The following is a 6,000-nucleotide window of genomic DNA, read 5'->3' as shown; positions in this document are numbered from 1 at the left end:
TCACAGAGATACAGCCACATCAATGTTCATAGCTGCTCAATTCACAATAGCCAGACTGTGGAACCAACCTAGATGCCATTCAATTGATGAATGAATAGAGAAACTGTGGTACATATACACGATGGAATATTACTCAGCTATAAAGAATAATAAAATTATGGCATTTGCAGGCAAATGGATGAAGTCGGAGAATATCATGCTAAGTGAGATAAGCCAATCTCAAAAAACAAAAGGACGAATGATCTCACTGATAAGTGGATGATAATACATCATGGGGGGTGGGAGAGAGGCAAGAATGGAAGAAGGAGGGACTGTATAGAGGGAAAAGAGGGGTGGGAGGGGTGGGAGGAAGGAAAAATAACAGAATGAATCAAACACATTACCCTATGTACATGTATGATTACACAAATGGCAAGACTCTACTTCATGTACAACCAGAGAAACAAGTTGTACCCCATTTGTTTACAATGAATCAAAATAAATAGATTAAAAAAAATAAAAACTAGAAAAGGGAAGGTGGCTTAGTGGTAGAACTCTCCTGGGTTCAATCCCTGGGACCACAATTAGTAAATAAATAAAAAGGAAATGCACAGAAGAAGATGTACAAGTAATAACAGATGTATGAAAAAATGTTCAACATCCCTAGTAATAAGGGAAATGCAAATCAAAACTACCCTAAGATTTCATCTCACCCCAATTAGAATGGCGATTATCAAGAATACAAGCAACAATAGGTGTTGGAGAGGATGTGGGGAGAAAGAACACTCATACATTGCTGGTGGGGCTGCAAATTAGTGCAGCCACTCTGGAAAGCAGTGTGGAGATTCCTCAGAAAGCTTGGAATGGAAACACCATTTGACCTAGCTATCCCACTCCTTGGCCTATACCCAGGGACTTAAAATCAGCATACTACAGAGATACAGCCACATCAATGTTCATAGCTGCTCAATTCACAATAGCCAGATTGTGGAACCAACCTAGATGCCCTTCAGTTGATGAATGGATAAAGAAACTGTGGCATATATATACAATGGAATATTACTCCGCAATGAAGAATGATAAAATTATGGCATTTACAGGCAAATGGATGAAATTGGAGAATATCATGCTAAGTGAGATAAGCCAATCTCAAAAAACCAAAGGAAGAATGATCTCGCTGATAAGTGAATGAGGACATATAATGGGGGGTGGGAGGGGCTAGCATTAGGTTTAGGGTTAGGTTTAGGGTTAGGGATAAGGAGAGCGGTAAGAATGAAGGAAAGAAGGACTGTATAGAGGGAAATGAGGGGTGGGAGGGGTGGGGGGGAAGGAAAAAAAAATAATCAAACATCATTGCCCTATGTAAACATATGATTACACAAATGGTATGCCTTGACTCTATGTACAAATAGAGAAACAACATGTATCCCATTTGTATATAATAATAATAATAAAAAAGGTTAATAGCAAAAAAAAAAAAAAAAAAAAAAAAAAAAAAAAGGAAATGTGGGCTTGGAAGGACCCCTGGAGGGGCTGGGTGCGTGGGGTCAGAGGCACCGCCCAGGCTGGAGGAAGCAGGGGTGGAGGGGGAGGCTCAAGAGCCTGAACGTGAGAAAAGAGCAAGACCGCGCCTGCTTTCTACGCAAGGACGCTCTAGAGGTTTATCCCGCACGTTCATCGACGGATGTGTCCGGGTGCTTTTTGAAGCCACCCATCTGGGCCCTGATTTTATTCTCCAAAAATTCTGATGGAACAAGGAAAGAGTCAAAGAGTGCTTTCGGGCCACATTCCCGTCACTCGCAAGGCGTGCAACGTTAAGAAAAGCTGTGGGGACTAAGGAGCCCTCAGAGCTCCTTTGCAGCCCACACCGTGTGCGGACTGTCCCTCCAGCCCTGCAGAGGGGAGCTCATTTCATCCTCGGGGTGAGGCCACCAGGGGCTGCGGGGGTCCTGGTTTCTCAGCTGGTGACGCGGTGGTACAGAACACCTCCCGGGATCACCCAGCTCAGAAGTGGCAGAGCTGAGATTCGAACCCAGTCAGGCTCCGGGCTCTGCAAACTGATCCCGGTGACTCTGTGCTGTTTCCAGAGACGACACCCGTGGCAGAGGTGGCTGCTGTTGCCTAATTTCCATTTTTCCCTTCCTTCTCTACTAAGAGAAACCCAGAATTCCACCGCACGCCTGGCCACCTGCAAGGAACACCTCATTCTCAGCCTCCTTTTCAGTTGTGTGTGGTCTGCTGACAGGACCTGACCAGTGTGCTGCAGGTGAGGTGAGGCTCTAACTCTCAGACAACTGTCTTCAAAGGCCAAAATAGGCCCTTCTTTTTGCCAGCTGGGATGCAGACATAATGACTCTAGCAGCCATTTTGATCCATGAGACAATGTAGGGAGTAGAAATCATGTATGGTAGAGCAAAAGGGTATACAGAGCCTGGATCCCTGGCCCCATCTGCTCTGATGATCTAATATTGCACTTTTTAAAAAGCCTTAAACTCAGACAAGGGCTAGGATGTCCTTAGCCGTAATAATGACATGCACTGAATTTAAAATCTACATTGTTATAGAAAGATCAGTTTCTAACAAATGAGAATGTGTTACCTGTTCCTTCATTGTGTAAGTAATATTAAGTATCTTTGAAACTGGGAAAAAAAAAAAAGACTTAAGCTTAGGGATTTGCACCATTAATAATAATTTATTCTCTTGGGCACTGAGCATGCTCAGACAGCAGCAAAGCCATGCCACCACTGAGCCACTGTGCTGCCTACACATGTGACCTACCTGAGCAGCCCTCGCCCCAAGTACTGCCGGCTATTTATTCAGTGACAGCTAAGACTCCCAACCACATGCATTGGGTGGAAGACTTAACAAGTACACACCTAAACATTTGTGATTGTGGTTATTTATTATCTTTCCCTTTCTTCCTTGGCCTTTCTTGGTTGTTTGTGTTACTTTCCAGGGTCCCTGAGGGTGAGGGATTCAGGCTTCACATCCAAGAACGCTCGTTCCTGTGGCTGGCCTTCCTCTTCATGTGGGTCTCTCCGCAGGGCAGTCTGAACGTCCTCATGGTGTGGTGACTGCTGTCCCCAGAGGGAGTGATTCAAGAGAACGAGACGAGAGCTCCGTGTCTTTGGGGGGAGTTGGGGTACCCGGGGTTGAACCAGGGGTGTTTACCACTGAGCCTCATCCCCAGCACTTTCTATTTTTCATTTTGAGACCGGGTCTTGCTAAGTTGCTTAGAGTCTCACTAAATTACTGAGCTTGACCTTGAACTCGCCATCCTCCTGCCTCAGCCTCTGGAGTCACTAGAATTTCAGGTGTGCACCACCACACCCAGCTGAGTCCCCCGTCACCTCTGTCGTATTCTTTTTTTTTTAATTTATTTTTATTGTAAACAAATGGGATACATGTTGTTTCTGTTTGTACATGGAGTAACTTGATTCATTCGGTTATTTTTTCCTTCCCCCCACCCTCCCACCCCTCTTTTCCCTCTATACAGTCCCTCCTTCCTCCATTCTTGCCCCCCTCCCACCTCCCATTATGTATCATCATCCACTTATCAGCGAGATCATTCATCCTTTGCTTTTTTTGAGATTGGCTTATCTCCCTTAGCATGATATTCTCCAGTTTCATCCATTTGCCTGCAAATGCCATAATTTTATTATTCTTTATAGCTGAGTAATATTCCATTGTATATATATACCACAGTTTCTTTATCCATTCATCAATTGAAGGGCATCTAGGTTGATTCCACAGTCTGGTTATTGTGAATTGAGCAGCTATGAACATTGATGTGGCTGTATCTCTGTAATATGCTGATTTTAAGTCCTTTGGGTATAGGCCGAGGAGTGGGATAGCTGGGTCAAATTCCAAGTTTTCTAAAGAATCTCCACACTGCTTTCCAGAGTGGCTGCACTAATTTGCATCCCCACCAGCAATGTATGAGTGTACCTTTCTCCCCACATCCTCGCCAACACCTGTTGTTGCTTGTAATCTTGATAATCGCCATTCTAATTGGGGTGAGATGGAATCTTAGGGTAGTTTTGATTTGCATTTCTCTTATTACTAAAGATGGCGAACATTTTTTCATATATTTGTTGATTGCTTGTAGATCTTCTTCTGTGAAGTGTCTGTTCATATCCTTAGCCCATTTGTTGATTGGGTTATTTGTATTCTTGGTGTAGAGTTTTTTGAGTTCTTTATATATTCTGGAAATTAGTGCTGTATCTGAAGTATGAGTGGCAAAGATATTCTCCCACTCTGTAGGCTCTCTCTTCACATTGCTGACAGTTTCCTTTGCTGAAAGAAAGCTGTTTAGTTTGAATCTGTCCCAGTTGTCCTATTCTTTGGGTTGCGGAAGTCAGATCTGATCTGGTGGGGGAGGGTCTATACAGGGAGTAAATGCAGGAGACAAGGATCACGGGGCTCCCTCGGGGACTGGCCACCCCCCCACAGAGGACCAGACCAGCCCTATCAACAGATACCTGGACTGTGAGAAAGACGTAGATTTTTATCTTGCCTAACGAAACTTAAGGTTTGGCTTAGTTTACACACAGCTGTTGACCCAGAGGGGACCCTGAGCAAAGGCTGTCACTGGGATTTTTCTCTAAGCAGGTGGAGATGCGGGACTTTGTCACATTCCCTTGTCGACACACACAGGTGTCCCACCGCTCTCTAGGCTGAGGTTGGGACCAGGTAGGTGTGGAGGCTGTGTATCAGCCACTCCTTCATTCGGTCACTCCTCCTCGTCCACACGTGCCAGACCCGACTCACGGAGCTGGACACAGCCCTGCCCTGGAGAGCCGACCACCTGGTGCTGGATTGAGCACCCGGAGGTGGAGATCACCCACTTCGCCATCGGGAAGCCAGCCAATTCCACACGCCAGGGGTGATGTGGGCAAAGGGGCCTCCCCTGCCCTGCTGATGGACGTGTGGGTGGGGACAGTCCTGGAACGCTGCAGTGAGACGGTACTGGACTAAGGACATGCACTCTCTCTGCGCCGGCGATCCTGCCCCAGGGGTGCATTCCACCGTGACACTCACAGGGGTCCCTGAGAGTCAGGCACCAGATTTTGCTTCAGGAAGAGGAGGCTGCAGGTAGTCGGTGTCCTGTCCCTCAAAGGGAACCAGAAGAGGCCTGGTGACTTGCAAACACCACGCAGGCGGGCAGCAATGGGAAGCAACAGACTCTGGTTAGACTCAGCACACCAAGCAGGAGGGAGAACATAAAATAAGACAAAATAGCCTAAGAAAAAGACCTATGGAAACTACCACCTGTGTATATTCAGGATCCACTCACACAAATTAGCCATGTATGTTTTATAAAGACCCCCACACACGAAGACATGCATCGTGAATATGAGAGCGGACCTGTGTGCAACTCAGGAGGCTGAGGCAGGAGGATGGAAAGTTCGAGGCCAGCTTCAACAGCTTAGCCAGACCCTGACCCAGAATAAAATATAAAAGGGGTTGAGGATGTAGGTCAGTGGTAGTTCAGTCTCCAGAACACCAAAAACAGAAATAAGGAAGGAAGGAAGGAAGGAAGAGAAATCACCATAGGTCCCCTGTGCCCCTGGGAGAGGGGAGGGGACAGTCAGGATGAAGGAAGTCACAGTGTGATGTGACTATGAGACTTTGTATCAGGACACAGGGGCAAGAGCTACCAAGAAGGCCCCAAGGACCTTGGCAGGGGACTAGGGCTGTCTGGTCTGAAACAAAGGATCAGGTGTCCACCCGGGAAGGACAGCCAGGGCAAAGACGCAGGGAAGTACAGAGCTGGTGCCTTTGAGCAAACACAAGTGCTTCAGTAGCACAGAAGCCCCATGTGCCCAGGACCAAGCCGGCAGGGCCAGTCGCTCTGCTGGCAGCCTGTTCAACCCTCCTCCTCTTGCTCAGCAGACACCTACTCAGTTCTCGGGAGCCTCTGGGCTGCCACAGAGGACAGGCCATGGGAAAGAAGCAAGAACTGTGCAACCAGACCAACCGTTCCCTACCAGTCCACTGTTGAACTTGGGGCAAGTCCTT

Source organism: Sciurus carolinensis, chromosome 2 (assembly GCF_902686445.1).
Source record: "Sciurus carolinensis chromosome 2, mSciCar1.2, whole genome shotgun sequence".
In the NCBI taxonomy this organism is placed as follows: domain Eukaryota; kingdom Metazoa; phylum Chordata; class Mammalia; order Rodentia; family Sciuridae; genus Sciurus; species Sciurus carolinensis.
The sequence above is the reverse complement of the archived record's forward strand: the minus strand, read 5'-3'. Positions refer to the sequence as shown.